The sequence below is a fragment of the Monodelphis domestica genome, chromosome 8, assembly GCF_027887165.1.
Source record: "Monodelphis domestica isolate mMonDom1 chromosome 8, mMonDom1.pri, whole genome shotgun sequence".
In the NCBI taxonomy this organism is placed as follows: Eukaryota; Metazoa; Chordata; class Mammalia; order Didelphimorphia; family Didelphidae; genus Monodelphis; species Monodelphis domestica.
Genome location: NC_077234.1, coordinates 171,625,454 through 171,648,337, shown reverse-complemented (window position 1 = coordinate 171,648,337; position 22,884 = coordinate 171,625,454). Strand labels below are relative to the sequence as shown.

Genomic DNA, 22,884 nt, shown 5'->3' with positions numbered 1-22,884 from the left:
TGACATTATGCTACAAAGTACTGAAAAATGCCAAGAAAGAAGGGTAAAATTTCTAATTAAGATATTTTGCTAATGGGTGAAAAATAACTGAGAAAATTTAAATATTCCTAATGTTCCTAACACATGGTATCAATTCAAAAGGGGCTTGGAAGAGATATCAAGCAAGAAAACTAATAAAGGATAATCTTGGGAACTGATTACTTAAATGTTATTTTAATATACTAGCTTATATTCATTATATTATCTTAATATGACAAACATAATGCACATTTTAATACTTAATTTAAAAGTTCACTTATGACTTTGATTCTAGAAAGTAGAAAAATAGAGATTAACCAGAGACTTATCAATGTTAAAGCAAAGCGTTGAAAAGAGAGACTGATTTTTTTTCTTTCTTTTTTATCTTCTCCTAATCAAAAACAGCTATCAATGATGGGGACCTGTATTCTCTGGTTTCCTTTGCTACAGTCAATTGACAACTTGATATGTGGGATAGCAGTGAGAAAGTGGAAGTAGAGGACATTATATACATATATTGTTGATTTTCATTTCATGCATGTGTATTTATCTTATTTTTCTTTTTTCAACTTTCTCTTATTTTAGTATTAGAATGAAGTATTCCAGAATTACTAGTTGAGCAGAAACAAAGAAATTCAGTATTGGGGGCATTAGCAAGGTATATGTTCTTTGTGTGTGTGGTTATTATTTTAATTGAGAATAATTGAGAAATTGAGAATAAAAATATATTTACTTTGGCTGTTTGTTGGAAGATGACATTTGATGGATGGATAGATAGATGAATATTCAGATAAATAGATATGTGTGTTTTTCTCTAAAATAATTCAAAATTGAAATTTTGTCAGGAAAATTTTATATAAGTATTGCCCTCCTAATGAATATTTCCCTTCCTATTTTCACTAAAGATAATTTGTTCATATAAATAATTTCTCTGACATGAATCCAAAATTATAATTTCATTTTATTTATAATGTACTCTAATCTTTCACTGGCTAATAATTGTACTCCTAGCTAACACTGAAAAATGTCCCTCTTCAATTTTCTTTTCTTTCATTATTTTTCTATACTTTAATGTATTATTTCAAGTTGTATTTCAATTTGGGAATTAATATGCTGTATAGTGGAAGATGTCAGTATAAATCTATATTTTTGGAAACACTTTGTAGCTTTCATAATTTCTGGTTAACTAGAGTGTTATTTTTTCAGGTGGTTTCTATTCTTTTATTTACCAAACATTGGAATTCTGAGTAATTTACTGATGACTTTTGTTATCTAGTCTTTCTGTAATTTTTTTAATTTGCCCACTAGAAAACAGCTTTTGCAATTCCTACTATATAATTCAACCTGAAGAATGATACTGTCTCTCCTCCTTCATAGCTACCTTTAAATATTTTTTCCTTAAGTTTTTAAAACTTTTCTTTCTCCATATAAATTTTGTTATTCTTTTAAGAGGTCTTATAAAATATCCCTTTGATAGTCACTTTTCATAGTTCTACATCTCTTAAATAAGTTAGGTTGTTGTTGCATTTTTATATTGTCAAGTTATTCCAAGGAAAATTGAATATACCACCAATTATTTACTCAATATGTTTTAAAAAGCATTTGATATTAAAGAATAGATGAACAAGTTGTGGTATATGAATATAATTAAATATTATTTTGTTTTAAGATATGAAAAGCAAAATGATTACAAAAAAATGGAAAGACATATCAAGTGATGCAAAATAAAGTGAGCAGAAACAGGAAAATGCTATATAAAATAACAACTGCTGAAGAAGGGAGTCAATGAGGAATTTTAAGATACAATTTTTCATCTTATTTCCTCCATTGACTATTCTTTTTTAAAGCAATATGTTTCTTGTCTCACAATGTGACACAAAAGGAAATACACATTTTAAGATATTATAGGTACAACCTGTATCATATTCCCTGCCTTCTAGGAGAGGGTGGAGATATGAAAGGGAGGGAGAGAATATGGATTGCAAAATTTCAGAAAAAAAAAACAATTTTTAAATTCAATAAAATAAAACAAAAAAGTATTTGATAATCACATTTTATGTTTTGCTTTCAATATATTGTCAGATATTTCAAGAATCCAAATATACAATTTATTTATAAAATGGAATTTCTGCATAATTGAACCATTTTCTTGAGAATGTCTTGGTTATCCTAATTTTTATTAAAACTATTAATAGAATTGATTAATTAGTTTGCTGATTTTGGTCTTTTTAATATGAAATAATGTGATTTACAAATAGAGATAATTTGAACTCTTTCTTGCTAAAGCTTATAAATTTATTTTATATTTTCTCATTGATTTTCCTACAATTTCCAAAATATATCTCATATCAGTGGGGAGAAGGAACATCTTGGTTTTACCTATGATTTACTAAAGAAATCTCTATTTGTTTTCCATGTGAATTATTTTTTCCTTAAGTTTTTCAAAGGTCTGACAACATATCAGATATGATCATTCTTTGCTTATCCTCTTTACACTTTATCAATATAGATTTCTTTTTAAAAAGACTTTCTGCTTTTATTAACAAATTCATTTATATTTAAACACAATTGCTAATGTTTTGCCATGTTGAATTTACCTTATGTCTAGGAAATAAACTCAATTAAACTATAATGACAATTTTAAATGAATTGTTGGATACTTATAGTTTTTTTTTAAATTCATCTCTATTCCATATTAAAATTGATATATATTTGTTTCTCTCTGATTTATCCTTCCAAGTTTTATGTATTTGAGCTTATTCATTTCAAAATAGGAATTTGGCAGAGTTCTATTTTTAGCAATGATTAAAAATAACTTTTGCTACTTAGTAGTAATTATAGATTTGATATAATTCACATGTAAATTACCTTTAAAATCTTTTTTTCATTTCTCCTTTTGTTACTTTATTCATTTGTTTCATTTCACTTTGTGAATTGTTACCTCTCAAGGAGAAAAAATGTAAATGAATTAGTGGGACCTAGTATTTTTAGAATTGAGGTTAGAAGAATAAAATTTGAAAGATTTTTTCATTGTTTAAAAATTACGTTTTGTTCAGAAGAGTAGATAAAGTGTTTAGTATCTTAATGCTCTCTGATGTGGACTATAGGCAGTATTCAATGAATCTAAAGTCATCAAGAAGTTGATTATTTTCTTTGGAGCCCAGTCTATTAGGAAAATATATATGTAGTTTGCCACAAATTATAATTAGACCAACAGCTTACATCCTGTGCACAATAAACTTCCCATTGCTATACAATTAAAATATGAAAGATGAAAATAAAAATTAGAAAATAATGTAGTACTTCATACTAAAAAGATATAGAGGTGATAATGAGCAAATTTAATATAAGTAATTTAATTTTATAAATTTATAAAGCTCTTGATTAATTAATCTCATCAACCTAGAAAGAGAAGAACAACCATCAAGGACAAAAAATACTTTGAATTAAACATCTTTGATAAATATCTTATATAGCCTATATTAGCTATTTATAATATACATAAATAGCTATATATGATATATAGCACATATATTAGAGATTAATAAAAATATAAAAACAAGAGCAATTTTTCAATGATATAGTAAAATGCAGATGAACAGGCAGCTTTCAGAAGAGATAAATCAATTCATGAACGACTAAAGGAATTCTCAAAATGAAATTTAAAAGCAACAAAAGGAATTCTCAAAACAATAATAAAAATTTAAAAATAAATAAAATAACAGATTTCATCTCATTACCATGAGATTGATGAAGATAATGATATTCCATAGAGAAATTTAGGGAAGGACATTGAAAATAAAAACCTGTTATTTACTATGAGAGAATGATGAAATAGTCCTCCTGTTTATATTCCCACACCTTATTTTCAGGTGATTAGACTGAGTTGTGATTCACTAGAAATTGTAAAAAAGATACTAAGTTGAGGGGAAGGACAGTTAACATTGGAAGAGTTTGTAGCAATGGGAAAACCTCTTGAATGGGTCTTAAAACACTAAGTCACACCATTTTGGGTACTTTGATAGATCATGGAGTCTGGTGGGGGAGGGGTGCTATATGAATACTTTTAAAATCTACTCTAATTCATTTATATGAAAATATTTCCTCTATCTTTCTGTGTCTGTGTCTATCATTCTTGCTCTTTTTAGTTTGCTCAGTCTATCTTTCTTTCCCTCCCTCTCTCTCTCTTTCTCTCTCTCACACACACAAAGACAGTAATTTGTACATATGACTTATATTTTCTTCATATCACATCCTATATCATAATATATATTTTGTACAAAGTATTCCTGAATGACAAGCATTGAGATAAGTGAATTTGTTTCAAGAATATATTTTAGACACTAAAATGGATTCTGATATTATACATAACAATGATTCATCATCATCAAGTAGAAAGGGAACAAGTATCTGATGGTGAGTGGAATTACTGAGATAGAAACTTCTTGAAAAGATAAAAGTATAAAAAGTACTAAATATGTAATTAATTATATTTAACAAAGGAATAGTGGCAGAAAACCAAAATAATAGTTTCAGAAAGACCAACAATAAAAATTAAATTTGGAAAATTCTAAAGGTAATGAAAGGGAATGCATTTTCTAATTACAATGTATATTCATTTAATATATCTGTGTTTTATATATGTACAATTCATTTATATGAACATGCACATATACATTCAAGCACCATGTGTATGTGTACATGTACGTATATATGAGTGATTGAGTACAAGTGTACATATATGTGCATATTGTTCATATATGCTCAAGGAAAATGTGATCATGATATTCAGTTAAGAACTAAAACTTGTATTAGAAATGAAATTTGAATAAGAGTAAACAATTTTATATGATGAAAAATAAAAACAAAAAACTAGTTCAAATTTTTTTAAAAAGAAGCACAATATCTAGAATGAGAATGGTGATAGTGTCACTTTACTCTGATCATGATGGACCTAATAGTTCCTGTTTTGAAGAGATTTTAAAACATGAAAATAATATTTATAAAATATACAATCCAGAGTTATATTGAGAATAAAGTTATTTGTAAAATAAAATGTTTTCTATGAAAGTGAAATTGTTATTATAATTTTATATGGTATGCTTATCAAACTTATGGATGGTAAAAGCTTAAAAGCATAAATGATATATTAGATGATGCTCACCATTCAAAAAGGTCCCATTAGACTAGAATGGGTTGGCTAATATAATCATATAAAATATGATGGGAATAAGTGTAAGGTCACAAGCATGGCTTCAATGGAGTCAGGTTATATTATTGTATTATTCTTCAGAGGATGTGGATATTGTTACATGTTACTATATATCAGTGATTATTTCTTAAAATTAAATTGAATTTATTCCTACCTTAAAGGGTCTGAAATTCTTTATACTAAACTGAAAAGATTTTGATGAATGATCCTTAGTTTCTTCCAGCTCCAATGTTCAAATGTTCCTTTCATTTCAATGCCTCTGATAATACAAATAATATAGTAAATAGGGAAGATATAGATCACAGTATCACATATAAACATAGTATTTAAAGAATTTACCAATCAATTAAATTAGCATAATAAGGGAATGAGAAACAGAATGAAAGAAACCAAAATAAGTAAAATCCTAAAATCCTACAAATAAGTAAAATCCTAAAGATGACTTTCTAAAGTTTCCTAGAAATCTATAATTTTATCAGTGCAAATTCTCTGCCAATTATTTTCATTATGATGACCCCATATGCTTTAGTAGACAGTTTCATGAACTATTATGGCCACATTCCTTCCTTGCTTATATGACTCCTCAACACAATCCACTTTTTCTGATAAAGGTAAATCTAAATTCACACTGCCATTCAAAATTCTCTCAAATCTTTCCTTTCCTCTACATCTAAACTTCTCTTTTACTTCTCCCCAATAAAAATTCTACCCCACAGTCAGACTGGTATCTTTTCTATCCTCTAAACATGTCATGACTTGGGCTCTATTTTATTTCCTCATGGCTGCACATTGCTATAATTAAGACATGAAATTCTCAGATTGTAGCATGTAAGCCTGTTCTCCTGCTGCTATCCTTCTCTGAAATCAATAGCTATGTTATTTTTCTTCAAGTTGCCTCAGCTTTTTTTTTCTTTTGCCCAAGTTGCCTCATAACATCATTTTTTAAAGCTACATATAACTGTAAATCTATCTCAACAAAGCCAAAAGCAAATGAACTTCTAGGATAAGTTTTAGGAAAAAAATACTAACAAGGAAAAAAAAACCCTGAAGTTTATATACATTAAAGCCACGATGTACTTTCCATTTAAAAAAAAAAAAACTTAATTCTGAAAAAAAGAGATTAGATATCATCTAGTCAAACCTGCCAATTTCATAGCTGAGAGTAAAGGTTTAGAAATGCTCATTCCCTCTGGTAACTCACGTTTTATCATGCCATTATTTAGTGGCAGAATCCAGGTTAGAACTCTGTTCTCCTATCTCAAAATCAGCTGTTCCTTTCTATATAACATAATGCTAATCATTAATATTTTCATTGTTATCTATTGATGCAATATTTTGGGGGTATTTTGGATCTCTCTAAAGGAGATGCACATATATTTTATCATTTCTATGGTGCCTCACAACTCCTAGATGCTATAATTTACTACATGCTAAATATTTAAAGCAATCACTCAAACCATTGTTCTTTGGAAAAACCTCAAAATGAATTCTATAAAATTTAAACTGGCCAAATTTAAAATGTATTGATGCATGCAAATAAAAAATTGCAAAAACCCTAAAAGTTAAATGTTCAAAACATGCATCATGTAATTATATATTAAATTTTTCTATTTCTATTGTTTAATGTGCTAATTATTATGATGTCTGTAATTAGGTATTATATCCATTATCCGAGATCCTCATTTGCTTTATTCCCTAAAAGTTCTTGAAAGAAATTGATGCTTGCTAATGATAATTAGAATAACTCCGAAGGGACAAGGGAATGATAGTTTACACAAGAAATCTTGGAAGACAAAATTCTCAGTTTCAACTCAAGCAAACTTTAATTTAATAAACTTCAGGGCAGGTACAACATATATAATTTCAGCTTGGCGTTTATTTAATTGATGGTGAAAGTCCTTTTGTGCCAATAGTGACCTGTTTGTAAGATTGACATTTGTTGGTTTTTGCTTTTTTAGCTTGTGACCTTAAGACTATTTAAAATAATGCTAATAAAAGCTCATAGTTGCTTCTTTAATTGAAAAATAAATAAATATATTTTTAAAACTGAAAACTACATTAACCACTAGACTCTAATAATTAAGTTAAATGCAACAAATAGTAGTTAACATTCCTCTGCACTCTAAAAATAAAATTTTAAAAATAATCTCATTTGAACTATGAAAATATTATAATTTTACACTATTTCATTTTCTAATGTTATTTAGAATTATATGTATTAGTTAATTTTTACTCTGGTTTCAGTCATTGTTTCCTGCTCAATTTGCCACTTAATATTATTAGCTATTTGTACTAACTAATTTGAACTGCTTTTACCCTCTCACCAAAAAAATATATATATATATTGTTGGTACTCCTGCTTTTTCAGAGATTGTTTTAGCTGCTGACATAGATAAAAAGTCTTTGGGATATTTTTCCTATTGATCCAGATGATGTAGTAAGCAGCTGGGTGAATAACAGAACCACATACAAAGAGTGGGCAGCCATGTCTTTAATAGAACGACACACCAAAAACAAAGTCAACTCCAGAGATTAAAAACTGACACTGTGCAACAAACATAAGTCTCAGAATGCAATAAATGACACACCTTTTTTAAAAGAACATGGGGAGGCTTCCAGTAGCCAAGATGGTGGCTTAGAAGCAAAAGTCAAGTCCACTGTGAAAACCCTTCCACACCAATCAAGAACAAAGCACTTTGAGGGGGACACACAAACAAATTCAACAACAGCACAGAACTGGGGACCCTCCTACTCGATTCAACTTAAAAGGTACTCAGAGAAGGTTGAATAATTCAGTTTAAGGAAAAGAAAGAAGGAAGGACCTTGGAACCCTCCCCCACCTACTCTGTTGAAACACTTGCATTTTGTAGGAGTAAAAATAATTACTCCTAGTATTGAAAAATATATAGAAATTTTAATAATAAATTAAAAAAGAGAGAGAAAAGGAAAAAAAAGGGTTCTTTCAGTGAAGTAAGCAGAGCAAAGAGAGACAGACTCACACCTGCAGCCCTTTACCAAAAGCACAAGCTCCGAAAAAAGAACCCCTCAGTGTTGGCTCAGGCAAATTTATCTCCCAAGGATCCTTATGTAAAATGAAGACCTAACTTAAAAGGATGCTGGGAATGTAGCTAAGCTGTAGCAAATTTTCCACCTGCACAGTTTGCTGCTGGTTTCTCGGGTCTCAGGGCAATAGCTCCAACCTAGAAGGAGTGCTTTAAGGAGGCTACATGCAGAGCTCTGGCCATGGCTGGCAGGGAAGCAGCTGGAGGAGAGGGGAAGAGAGGAGATGAGCTTGATCTCATATGCTTCAACCACCACACCTTCATCTTGGGTTTCAGCCTCTGAAGGCTTTTGCCTAAGGGCACATCCAACTCCACCAGTACAGCAGGGCCAAGATTAATCCAATCTAGTAATAGTGCATATAAGAAGCCTTCAGAGGACAGGGAAACTCAACCTCTAGCACTACTTCCCCCATCTACAGTGCTCAGACCCACATAAGAATCCAGCTGACTGGGGTCCCAGGGACAAGCCTGCACCTGCAAAAAAGTATCTTAGTACCAGGAATGAAAGGTCAGAGCTCTGACTGGGAAGCCAGCAGGGAGGCAGTTGGAGGAAAGGGAAAGAGAGGAGAGCAGCTTGGTTGTTTATGGCTTCTGCCACCATTCTTATATCTTGGGCTCCTGCTTCTAGGGGCTTTGACCTCAAGGCACATCCAGCTCCAGAGGACCAGGCTTAATCCAATCTATTAATAATGTAGATAAGAAGCCTTCAGAGGACAGGGAAGCCCAATCTCCAAAACCCCACCTACATCTACTACACTCAGACCCACAGTAAGAATCCAGTTGACTGGGATCCCAGGGTAAAGCCTGTAACTGCAACTGAGTACCTTAGTGTAAGAACCAGAGACTAGAGGCCTACAGCAAAGTAACTGGAAAGGGGGAGGAGAGGAGGGCAAATTTAACTGCCCTTCAGCCTCCATGCCTTCACTTTTGCCTTGAGCTTCTACTGACAGCTGGGTAAAATCTGGCCTCAGGGCTTATCAATATAACAGGCAAGTTACTTCAGCCTAATCTAGTCAGTCAGCAGAGCAGAGAAGAAGCCCCTTCAAGACAGAATAACTCAAACCCACAGATCCAGCAAATAAACAGAGGAGCAAGGATACAGTCAATGACTGGGGGAAAGAAAGAAAACATATGAGTAAACATCAGAAAAATGAAAAAAGAAATTACAAGTGATTACAAGCTTCTATCCAAGTAATGAACAAACAAATGGAACAGAGGAGGACCAAAGAATACCAAGCAAAATCTCAGGAACTTCATCCAGCAAATTAGACACAGGCTTTCTAAGAACTCAAAACACAATTAAAAAAAATTAAGAGAAGCTGAAGAAAAGTGAGAAAAGAACTTAAAAATCAAAGTATGTCATCTGGAAAATCATGATGAAAGAAAAGGACTGGACATCATTCTACAGGAAATCATCCAAGAATATTGCCCCGATATTCTTCAACAAGAGTGTAAAATAGAAATTGAAAGAATCCACAGATCACCTCTTATATTAAATCCCCAATTGACAATGCCCAGGAATGTTATAGCCAAGTTCAAGCACTTCCAGACCAAGGAAAAGATATTACAAGCTGCAAAAAAGAAACCATTCAGATATCATAGAGCCACAGTTAGGATAACACAGGACCTGACTGCATCCACACTGAAGGACCAGAAGGCATGGAACATGATATTCTGGAAAACAAGGGAACTGAAAGTATGGTCATTTAATAAAATAGAAGACTTTCAAGCATTTGTAAAGAAAAGATCTGATTTAAAGAGAAAATGTGATAGCCAAACACAGAGCTCAATAGAATCACCAAAAGGTAATGAAGAAAGGGGAAAAATATTTTTTTTGGATTAAGGATTGGATTAAGGAATCCAATAAGTTCATATGATTTTTATTCCTATAAGAAAAAATTATGTTGGTAACTCATAAAAATTGTTAGTATATGGTAGATAGATGTATATTTAGGGGGAATAGTGATAAACCATATAGGATAAAATGTCAAAATACATACATACATATATAATATATATATATATATATATATATACAAACATATATAACTAGGAGTAAAAAGAGTATAATATTAAGAGAATATTAAGAGAAATGGGAAAAGAAATACAATGGGGTAAATTTATATTTCATAAAGAAGTGAATGGAGGAAGGGGAGAGAAGAATAATACAATGGAAGGATTAAAGAGATTGGAGACAGGTAATACTTAAATCTTACATGCATTGAAATTGACTCAGAGAGGGAAGAACAATCAGATCTGTTGGGGCAGAGAATTATATTGTGCGCTATAGGGAAGTAGAAGTGTAAAAAATGGGTTGGTGGGGAGAGGAACAATACAATGGAGGAAAGAGTGGGGGGGTCTTTTAAAAGGCACTACAGTAAGAAAGGAATCAATAAGAGGGGAGGTGCTGGTAAGGGGAGTAACATTAGTGAAGTGAAAGGGGAAAAACTGAGTAAAAACAAAAAATTGGAGGGGAGGGTAAGAGGGATAAGAGAAAAGACAAAATCTAAGGAGCAAATCAAAATGGAGGGAAATACATAGACAATTATAACTGTGAATGTGAATTGGATGAACTCACCAATAAAAAGGAAACAGATAGCAGAATGGATTAAAAATCAGAATCCTACCATGTGTTGGTGGTCTACAAGAAACACACTTGCAGCAGGTAGACATACACAGGGTAAAGGTAAGAGGGTAGAGCAGAATTTACTGGGCTGCAACTGAGACAAAGAAGGCAGGAAAGCAATCATGAGCTCAGACAAAGATAAAACAAAAATAGATCTCATTAAAAGAGAGAACGAATGTAACTCTATCTTGATTAAAGGTAGTAAAATAAAAAGACATATGAACACTCAACATGTATACATCAAATGGTATAGCATCCAGATTTCTCACATACATACATGTTTTTTTATTGGCCTATAAAACACATTTCCATATTGGTCATCCTTGGAAGAGCACATTCATACATAACCCAAACCCCAAAATAAAACCCAAAAAATACACTGATTTTCATGAAAGCCAACCCCAACAAACAGTTCTTTTTTTATTAAGTTATATTTTATTTGATCATTTCCAAGCATTATTCATTAAAGACATAGATCATTTTCTTTTCCTCCCCCCCTACCCCCCCACCCCCATAACTGATGTGCAAATCCACTGGGCATTACATGTTTTCTTGATTTGAACCCATTGCCATGTTGATAATATTTGCATTAGAGTGTTCATTTAGAGTCTCTCCTCTGTCATGTCCCCTCAACCGCTGTATTCAGGCAGTTGCTTTTCCTCCGTGTTTCCACTCCCATAGTTTATCCTTTGCTTATGAGTAGAGTTTTTTTCTCCTAGATCCCTGCAAATTGTTCAGGGACATTACACCACCACTAATGGAGAAGTATTTGATGTAGTCAAAATTATTTATTTTACATTTTGTGATTCTTTCTATGTCTTGCTTGGTTTTAAAGCCTTTCCCCTCCCAAAGGTCTGACATGTATACTATTCTGTGTTTACCCAATTTACTTATGGTTTCCTTCTTTATGTTTAAGTCACTCACCCATTTTGAATTTATCTTGGTGTAGGGTGTGAGGTGTTGATCTATTCCTAGTCTCTCCCACACTGTCTTCCAATTTTCACAGCAGTTTTTATCGAATAGTGGATTTTTGTCCCAAAAGCTGGGATCTTTGGGTTTATTGTATACTGTCTTGCTGAGGTCTCTTTCCCCCAGTCTATTCCACTCATCTTCCTTTCTGTTTCTTAGCCAGTACCAAATTGTTTTGATGACTGCTGCTTTGTAATATAGTTTAAGGTCAGGGACTGCAAGGCCCCCATCATATGTGTTTTTTTTTTCATTATTTCCCTGGATATCCTTGATCTTTTGTTCTTCCAAATGAACTTTGTTATGTTTTTTTCTAAATCAGTGAAGAAGTATTTTGGGAGTTCAATGGGTATGGCACTAAATAGTTAAATAAGTTTGGGTAGGATGGTCATTTTTATTATATTGGCTCATCCTATCCATGAGCAGTTAATGTTTTTCCAATTGCTCAAGTCTAGTTTTAGTTGTGTGGAAAGTGTTTTGTAGTTGTGTTCATATAGTTCCTGTGTTTGTCTCGGGAGGTAGATTCCTAGTTATTTTATTTTGTCTAAGGTGATTTTGAATGGGATTTCTCTTTCTAGTTCTTGCTGCTGAGCTGTGTTGGAGATATGTAGAAAAGCTGATGACTTATGTGGGTTTATTTTGTATCCTGCAACTTTGCTAAAGTTGTTGATTATTTCAATTAGCTTTTTGGTTGAATCTCTAGGATTCTTTAAGTAGACCATCATGTCATCTGCAAAGAGTGATAACATGGTCTCCTCCTTGCCTATTTTGATGCCTTCAATTTCTTTTTCTTTTTTAATTGCTACTGCTAGTGTTTCTAGTACAATGTCAAATAGTAGAGGTGATAATGGGCATCCTTGTTTCACTCCTGATCTTATTGGGAATGCATCTAGTTTATCCCCATTGCAGATGATATTAGCTGATGGTTTTAGATATATACTGTTTATTATTTTTAGGAATGACCCTTCTATTCCTATGCTTTCTAGTGTTTTTAATAGGAATGGGTGTTGTATTTTATCAAATGCTTTTTCTGCATGTATTGAGATAATCATGTGGTTCTTGCTGGTGTGCTTGTTGATGTGGTCAATTATGTGGATGGTTTTCCTAATGTTGAACCAGCCCTGCATCCCTGGTATAAATTCTACTTGATCATGATGAATGATACTTCTGATCACATGCTGGAGTCTTTTTGCTAGTATCCTATTTAAGATTTTTGCCTCTATATTCATTAGGGAGATTGGTCTATAGTTTTCTTTCTCTGTTTTTGACCTGCCTGGTTTTGGAATCAGCACCATGTTTGTGTCGTAAAAGGAGTTTGGTAGAACTCCCTCTTTGCTTATTATGTCAAATAGTTTGTATAGTATTGGGATTAACTGTTCTCTGAATGTTTGATAGAATTCACTGGTGAATCCATCAGGCCCTGGGGATTTTTTCTTAGGAAGTTCTTTGATGGTTGGTGGATTTCATTTTCTGATATGGGATTATTTAAGAATTCTATTTCCTCTTCTGTTAGTCTAGGCAGTTTGTATTTTTGTATATATTCATCCATATCTCCTAAATTGGTGCATTTATTGCCATATAATTGGGCAAAGTAATTTCTAATGATTGCCTAAATTTCCTCTTCATCGGAGGTGCTGTCCCCCTTTTCATCTTTAATGCTGTTAATTTGCTTTTCTTCCTTCCTTTTTTTAAATTAGATTGACCAATACTTTGTCTATTTTGTTTGTTTTTTCAAAGTACCAGCTTCTTGTCTTATTTATTAAATCAATAGTTCTATCACTTTCGATTTTATTAATTTCTCCCTTAATTTTTAGGATTTCTAGTTTGGTTTTCTGCTGGGGGTTTTTAATTTGATCGCTTTCGAGTTTTTTCATTTGCATTTCCAATTGATAGATCTCTGCTCTCCCTTGTTTGTTAATATAAGCATTCAGGGATATGAATTTACCTCTGATTACCGCTTTGGCTGTATCCCCAAAGGTTTGGAAGGATGTCTCGCCATTGTCATTTTCCTCGATGAAATTATTAATTGTTTCTATGATTTCTTCTTTAACTAAACGGTTTTTGAGTATCATATTGTTTAATTTCCAATTGGTTTTAGATTTGGTTTTCCATGTACCATTACTAATCATTATATTTATTGCCTTGTGATCTGAGAAGGCTGCATTCATTATTTCTGCTTTTCTGCATTTGTGTGCTATGTTTCTGTGACCTAATGTATGGTCAATTTTTGTGAATGTGCCATGTGGTGCTGAGAAGAAGGTGTATTCCTTTTTTTCCCTATTTATTTTTCTCCATATGTCTATTAATTCTAATTTTTCTAAGATTTCATTCACTTCTTTCACCTCTTTCTCATTTATTTTTTTGATTTGATTTACCTAAATTTGATAATGGTTGGTTTATGTCTCCCATTAATATGGTTTTACTGTCTATTTCTTCCTTCAATTCTCCTAGTTTCTCTATTAGAAATTTGTGTGCTATATTATTTGGTGCATACATGTTGATTAATTATATTTCCTCATTGTCTAAAGTCCCTTTTAACAAAATATAATTACCTTCCCTATCCCTTTTGATCAGGTCTATTTTTGCTTTGGCTTTATCAGATATCATGATTACTACTCCTGCCTTCTTTCTGTCAGTTGAGGCCCAGAAGGTCTTACTCCATCCTTTAATTCTGACCTTGTGGGTGTCAACCCGCCTCATGTGTGTTTCTTGAAGACAACATATGGTAGGGTTTTGGATTCTAATCCATTCTGCTATTCATCTATGTTTTATGGGTGAGTTCATCCCATTCACATTCAAAGTTATGATTGTCATTTGTGGACTCCCTGGCATTTTGATAGTCTTCCCTAATTCTAACCTTTTCTTCTTCGGCTCTACCTTTTAGTCCAGTGATTTACTTTGAATCAGTCCCCCTTGTCCCCTCCCTTGATGTTTCCCTTTTTAGTCCCTCCCTTTTTGTTCCCTCCCCCTGCCCCCTCTCTTTCTCTCCCTTTTTGTTTTCCCTCTCCCCCTCCCACCTTGGTTTTCCCTTCTCCCTACCCTTGTTGGGTAAGATAGAATTCAAGATCCCAATGGATCTGGATGTTTTTCCCTCTCAGAGTTGATTTCCCTGAGATTAAGGTTTAAGTAAAAAACCCTCTCTTCCTCTCCTTCTTATAGGAGTTTTCTTCCCCTCCCCTTCCCATGTGAATCTTTGTGTGAGAAAGATTATTCTATTTGGTCTTTCTTTATCCCCTATTTATACATTACATTTTCCCCACATGTTAGTATACATAGATTGATAAAAATGTTGTCCATATAGAAGAGAGTTTGAGTAAAAGAAGAAGATAACATTTTTCTCCTTTCCTTAATATTTACCTTTTCAGGTATTCCTTGCTCTTTGTTTTTCGGTATAAAACTTTCCACAGAGCTCTGGCCTTTTCTTTGCAAAAAGTTGGAAGTCTGCTATTTTGTTGAATGCCCATACTTTCCCTTGGAAGTATATAGTCAGTTTTGCTGGGTAGCGGATTCTTGGTTGAAGACCCAGCTCTCTTGCCTTTCTGAAGATCATGTTCCATGCCTTACGATCATTCAGAGTAGAACTTGCAAGGTCTTGTGTGACCCTGATTGGCATTCCTTTATATCTAAATTGTCTTTTTCTGGCTTCCTGTAGGATTTTTTCTTTAGTTTGAGAGCTTTGGAATTTGGCAATTACATTCCTGGGAGTTGTCTTTTGGGGTTTTAGTGTAGAAGGTGTTCTGTGAGCTCTGTCAGTGGCTGTATTGCCCCCTTGTTCTAGAAACTCTGGGCAATTTTCTTTGATTATATCTTGTATCACCATGTCGAGTTTGGTGTTTATTTCTGGCTTTTCTGGGAGTCCAATTATTCTTAAATTATCTCTTCTCCCTCTATTTTCCAGATCTGTCACCTTGTCAGTGAGATATTTTATGTTCTCTTCTAATTTCTTGGTATTTTGGCTTTGCTTTATTAATTCTTGCTCTTTTACACGATCATTGTCTTCCAGCTGCCTGATTCTGGCCTTTAAAGCCTGGTTTTCCTTTTCAGTTTCATCACACCGGTTTTGTAGATGCGTGAATTTCTTTTGCATTATTTCCCACTTTTCCTCCTAGGAGGCTTCTATCTTTTTGGTCATTTCTGATTCAAATTCTTCATGGGTTTGTGGAGAGTTTCCATTTCCTTTGGAAGGTTTCGGAGCATTTTCTTGTGTTTCCTCTTCTATCTCCTCCGTATTTTGTATTTTGGCTCCATAGAATGTGTCCAAAGTTGCCCCTTTCTTCTTGTTTTTCTTGGGATTTTGGGGCTTCTGTGCTTCTGTGGAGTTTGCCATCTCTGAATGGGGAGGATTTGCTTTTCTTATCTCTGTCTGGTGTTCAGAGGCTTTAGTCCTGGGCAGATTGTCGGTTCTATGAGCTTTCCCTGGGTTAAATTGAGTATGCCTTCAGGCAATGACTTTCACTGGAACTGGAATGGAAGGGTCGGACCAGGGGGACACACTCTCCCCCAGCTCTATCTGCTTCCCTGCAGGGGTCAGGTTGCTTTCCAGAAGTTGCCTTCAGAATAGCTGGCCGTGAGGCTGTTTTGTTGGCCCTGAGGTTTGCTGTTGTTTCAGAGGACCCTGCTCTCTGCGGGTGGATGGGCCACGGCTTCTGGGAGCTCTGAGGGCAGTGACTTTCACTGGGACTCCAATAGAAGGATCCAGCCCGTGAGGCTGTCTTGCCCACCCTGAGGGTTGCTGTTGTTTCAGACGACCCTGCTCTCTGCCCGGGTATGGGCTGCGGCTTCCCGGAACTCTGAGGGCAGTGACTTTCACTGGGACTCGGATAGAAGGCCCTGACGGTTGCTGTTGTTTCAGAAGACCCTGCTCTCTGAGCGGGGAGGGCCTGTGGCTTCCAGGAGCCTTGCACTCTGCGCTTCTACCCCTTAGGTCCGAGTGATCTCGGGTTCTGTCTTTTGAGGGGGGCCATACCTTTTGATCCAGGTCCAGGTCCAGGAGGAGGATTCCCAGGATCTATGCTGTAGATCATTTTGAATTTCGGCGCCTTAGGAGCTTATAGTTTGAGATAGGTCGGGAAGGGTTTTCCAGAGGTCTGAACTTTAGCTTTCTCTAAGCTGCCATCTTGACCCGCATCCAGATTTCTAAAGGAGAACCTAAAGAAGCTGAAGGGAGAAATAGATAGTAAAAGCATAGTCATGGGGGACCTTAAGCATCCTCTATAAGAACTAGATGAATTAAACCAAAATATAAAGAAGAAAGAAGAAAGGGAAGTGAATGAAATGTTAGAAAAATTAGAACTAATAGATATTTGGAGAAATATAAAAAGTGATAAAAATGAATATACCTTCTTTTCACCAGCACATGGCACATATACCAAGATTGACCATGTATGGGGTCATAAAAACATTTCAAGCAAATATAAGAAAGCAGAAATAATAAACACAATTTGTAAGACCATAATGCAATAAAATCATAATTAATAAGGGTTTGCGGAAAGGCATATTCAAAACTAATTGGAAAATAAACAATCTAATTCTTCAAAACTGATTGGTCAAAGAACAAATTAAAGAGATAATTACTGATTTCATTGAAGGGAATGACAATTAAGAAACAACATATCAAAATCTATGAGATGGAGACAAAGCAGTACTCTGTGGAAAATTTATATCCCTAAATACAGATATAAACAAATTAGGGAGGGAAAATGTGAATGAATTGTTCATGCAACTTCAAAAACTAGAAAGAAAACACATTAAAAATCCTGAAATTGACAATTACTTGGAAATCATAAAAATCAAAAGGGAAATTAATAAAATTGAAAGCAAAAGAATTATTGAACTAATAAATAAGACTAGGAGCTAGTACATTGAAAAAAATAAAATAAATAAAGTACTGGTTAATATAATTTAAAAAAAAGAACCAAATTAAAAGTTTCAAAGATGAATAGGGCAAACTCCCCTGTAATGAAGAGGAAATTAATGTAATTATTAAGAAACATTTTGCCAAGTTGTATGGCTATAAATATGACAATCTTGGTGAAATGGAATATTTACAAAAACAAATAAATTGTGTAGATTAACAGAAGAGGAAATTGAATACTTAAACAATCCCATCTCAGAAAAAGAAATTGAACAAGGCTTCAAGGAACTCCCTAAGAAAAATTTCCAGGGCCAGATGTATTCACAAGTGAACTCTATCAAACTTTTAAAGAAAAATTAATCCCAATATTATACATACAATTTGACAAAATTAGTAAAGAGGGAGTTTTAACAAATTCCTTTTATGACACAAATATGGTACTGACACCAAAGCAAGGCAGATCAAAAACAGAGAAAGAAAACTACAAACCAATCTTCTTAATGAATATAGATGCAAAAATCTTAAATATCAGGGGCAGCTGGGTAGCTCAGTGGATTGAGAGCCAGTTCCAGAGATGGGAGGTCCTAGGTTCAAATCTGGTCTCAGACACTTCCCAGCTGTGTGACCCTGGGTAAGTCACTTGATCCCCATTGCCTAGCCCTTACCACTCTTCTACTTTGGAGCCAATACCCAGTATTGACTGCAAGATGGAAGTGTGACAAGGAAATCACTTTAAAAGACTGATATATATTAATTTAAGGTTGCCAAGGAATTCAGCTATGTAATTCCTAAATGAAAACTCAAGTCAGCAGTCAACCTTTTATGGAGTTTTAATTACAAACAGGAGCAAGAAAGATATGAGAGAGAGAGAGAGAGAGAGAGAGAGAGAGAGAGAGAGAGAGAGAGAGAGAGAGAGAGAGAGAGAGAGAGAGAGAGAAAGGGGAGAGAAGGGAATAGGGCTTAAATACCCCCCTCTCTTTAGGCTGGGCCAAAAGGCCCAAGCCCTTAGGTAGCTGAGGCAAAGAAAAAAGACCAGTCCCTATCACTCAGGTGACCAAAATGGAGAAACAGTCTCAGGGGCCTCCACCTCCAGCCTCCTTCAGAGCACAACCTCTCAGAGCAAAAACTCTCTAACCCTCTCAGTCCTCAGACCCCGCTATCTTTAAGGAAACCATCCAAGTTCCCTCCCCTCAGTTCTCACATCTACCAATCACTGTCCATGTCTTCCCTGTGTCAATGGTGGCTCTAGCTTAACCCAGGACTGCCCAGAGGTCTGTGGCTTTGCACATGTCTGTTGAAGGTCATATTCTCAAATAATTAAATCTTGATCCTTTGCTGCAGCACTTCCTAAATCCTGTTACCCTGAGTAGAGTGGAGATTGGAAGTTCCAAGACCTGGTTCTGTCATTCCAAGTATCTCTATTGTATCAATTCTAAAATCAATCATGACTCAAAGAATTTCCTGTTCTATGCTTAAGCATAGGTCAAAGCCCTTTCCATTGTTCAGCAAAAGGTTTCTGTCCTAAAGTAATCTTAAGTAGGGAGGAGAAGGATGCTCCCATGCCAAGGGGGGGTTCACATTCCAATAGACTATCAGTAGGAAATTTTTCAAGTATGAAATTTCCCAATGGTAAAATTTCCAACATTTATAAGTCTAAGAAATTTTAAGTTTTTCAGAAGGTAAGGGTTTAAAAAAAAACTTAAATACCATCTAGCAAAAAGAGTCCAGCAAGTGATCATGAGGCTTATTCATTATGATCAGGTTGGATTCATACCAGGAATGCAAGGATAGTTTAATATTAGAAAACTATCTACATAATTGATGATATCAACAACCAAACCCACAGAAATCACTTGATTATCTAAATAGATGCAGAAAAAAAACTTTTAAAAATACAACACTGAATTCTATTAAACACACTAGTAACTATAGGAATTGATGGGTCTTTCCTAAAAACAATAAACAGTATATATTTAAAATCATCAGTAAATTAGGTGAACACAGAAGAGTATATATGTCAGATCTTTGGGAAAGAAAAGATTTAAGAACCAAGCAAGAGTTAGGAAAAAAATCACAAAATGTAAAATCAATAATTTTGATTACATCAAATAAAAAAGTTTTTGTACAAACAAAACCAATGCAACCAAAAATAAAAGGGAAGCAACAAATTGGAAAACAATCTTCATAACAAAAACCTCTGACAAAGGACTAATTACTCAAATGTATAAAAGCTAAATCAATTGTACAAAAAATCAAGCCATTATCCAATTGATAAATGGGCAAGGGACATGAATAGGCAATATTCAGTTAAAGAAATAAAAAAACTATTAATAAACGCATGAAAAATAGTCTAAATATCTTATAAGAGAGATGCAAATCAAAAGAGCTCTGAGGTATCACTTCACACCTAGCAGATTGGCTAACATGACAGCAATGGAAAGTAATGAATGCTGGAGGGGATGTGGCAGAGTTGGTACATTAATGCATTGCTGATGGAGTTGTGAATTGATCCAACAATTCTAGAGGGCAATTTGTAACTATGCCCAAAGGGAGATAAAAGCCTGTCTGCCCTTTGATCCAGATAATAAGGGAAAAGACCTGTACAAGAATATTCATAGCTTCAATCTTTGTGATGGCCAAAAATTGGAAAATGAGGGGATGCCCTTCAATTGGGGAATGACTGAATAAATTGTGGTATATGTTGGTGATGGAATACTATTGTGCTCATAAGAATAATAAACTAGAGGAATTCCATGTGAACTGGAATGACCTCCAGGAATTGATGCAGAATGAGTAGGAACAGAAGCAGGAGAACAATGTACACAGATACTAATACATTGTGGTACAATGGAATATAATGGACTTCTCCATTAGTGGCAGTGCAGTGATCCTGGACAACTGGGAGGGATCTATGAGAAAGAAAAATATCCACACTCAGAGGAAAAACTGTGGGAGTAGAACCATTGAAGAAAAACAACTGCGTGATTACATGTGTTGAGGGAAATTTGACTGGGGATATAGTCTAAACGAACATCCTAGGGGATACATTAACAAATGGGAATAGGTTCTGATCAAGGACACATGTAATACCCAGTAGAATTCTGTGTTGCTATGGGAAGGGTGTGGGGAGGGAAGGGAGGGAAAGAATATGATTTTTGTAACCAAAGTATAATGTTCTAACTTGACTAAATAAAATTAAAATAAATACATAAAATAGAAGCTAAAAATTAAATAAATATATAAACAAACAAACAAACAAGCAAATAAGTAAAGATGTGCCCAAGACTGCATGCCTTAACTCTGAATGTTTGATCCCTCAAAGAGTAATGGACCAGCACAAGCTTTCCAGAGAACAGTGTAAGGCCCAGATCCATGTGTGGCATGCTGAACAACATGAAATGCTTAAAGATAATCCCATGCTGGAATATCTGAAGATTTCTCAAGTCTTAGAGATATATGGGATCAATTATTTTGAGGTAAAAAACAAAACAAAACAACAAAAAAAGCAACAGACCTTTGGATTGGAGTGGATGGCCTGGGGCTGAATATTTATGAGAAAGATGATAAATTGATCCCCAAAACTGGCTTCCCTTGGAGTGAAATCAGGAATATCTCTTTCAATGACAAAAATTTTATTATCAAAACCATTGACAAGAAGGTACCAGACTTTGAATTTTATGTGCCTTGCTTCTGGATTAATAAACCGATCCTTCAGGTTTGCATGGGGAACCATGAGCTCTACATGTGCCATAGGAAGCCAGATACCTTTGAGGTACAGCAGATTAAAGCCCAGGCATGGGAAGAGAAGCACCAGAAACAGCTGGAGAGGCAGCAGTTGGATACTGAAAAGAAGAGAAGAGAGACTGTGGAACAAAAGGGGCAGATGTTGTGAGAGAAGAAGGAACTGAGGATGAGGCTTCAGGACTATGAACAGAAGACCAAGAAAGCAGAAAAGGATCTCTCAGATCAGATCCAGCTGTCTATTCAGCTGGAAGAAGAGAGGAAGTGAGCCCAGGAAGAGGCTGAGCATCTTGAGGCCATCCATGTGGCTGCTCTCCGAGCCAAAGAGGAACTGGAGAGACAAGCTGTAGATCAAATAAAGAGACAGGAGCAGCTGGTTACTGAACTTGCTGAATACACCACCAAGATTGCTCTCCACAAAGAGGCAAGGAGGCTTAAAGAGGATGAAGTTGAAGAATGGCAGATGAGGGCCAGGGAAACCCAAGATGATCTTGTCATCAAGACCAAGGAAGAGCTGATGATGACTGCCCCTCCACCACCCCAACCTCCAGTGTATGAGCCTGTGAATTACCACGTGCAGGAGAATTTACAGGATGGAGGGACTGAATACAATGGCTACAGAGCCAAGTTTTTCACCGAGGGCATCAGGAATTACCAAAATGAAGAAAAATGAATCCCTGAGGCTGAGAAGAATGAGCATGTGCAGAGACAGCTTCAGACACTGACAAATGAGGTGTCCTTGGCCAGGAATGAGAATAATAGGACCCACAATGACATCATCCACAACGAGAACATGAGACAAGCACCAGACAAATACAAGACTCTGAGGCATATTTGACAGGGGAACACAAAAGCACAGAATTGATGAGTTTGAAGCTATTCAAAAATGTACAGCTAAGAGGGCAGGATTATGGGAAATGGCACATATGAACACATTGACTTTTCTGAGGGGGTCATTGTATGACACACACTATGTCTATTTTTAGTATTCTATAAATCCAGAAACTCCCTACAATATTGGGTTCTCTGACTGAGAGAGAATAATTATTCAGTGGGAATATTCTGGGGGCTGGGAAGTGGTGGGGTTGGGGGGATGTCTAGAGAATTTCCCATTTGTATCCTAGTGCCAAACAGGCCTGGATCAGAATTGATTGAGAATAAGCTCCTATAAAGCTTAATTAAGGAACATCACTTCATGCTGGCATGTGTGATGCATCAGGATTGAGTATAATTAAAGAAAACCACATTGTGTCTAGTCATGGTGCCATACTTGATTCTCTTTATTTTACTTCTTGTTACTTACTTCTCTCTCTCTCTCTCTCTCTCTCTCTCTCTCTCTCTCTCTCTCTCTCTCTCTCTCTCTCTCTGTCTCTCTCTCTCTCTCTTTCCTTCCTTACATCTCTCT

At 34.8% G+C, this 22,884-nt stretch overlaps 1 pseudogene; it reads left to right on the top strand.

Moving 5' to 3' along the window:
- LOC100025168 (ezrin-like) overlaps window positions 1-22,465 on the top strand; it is a 176,541-nt pseudogene extending 154,076 nt beyond the window's left edge.
- The last annotated feature ends 419 nt before the right edge of the window (window positions 22,466-22,884 follow it).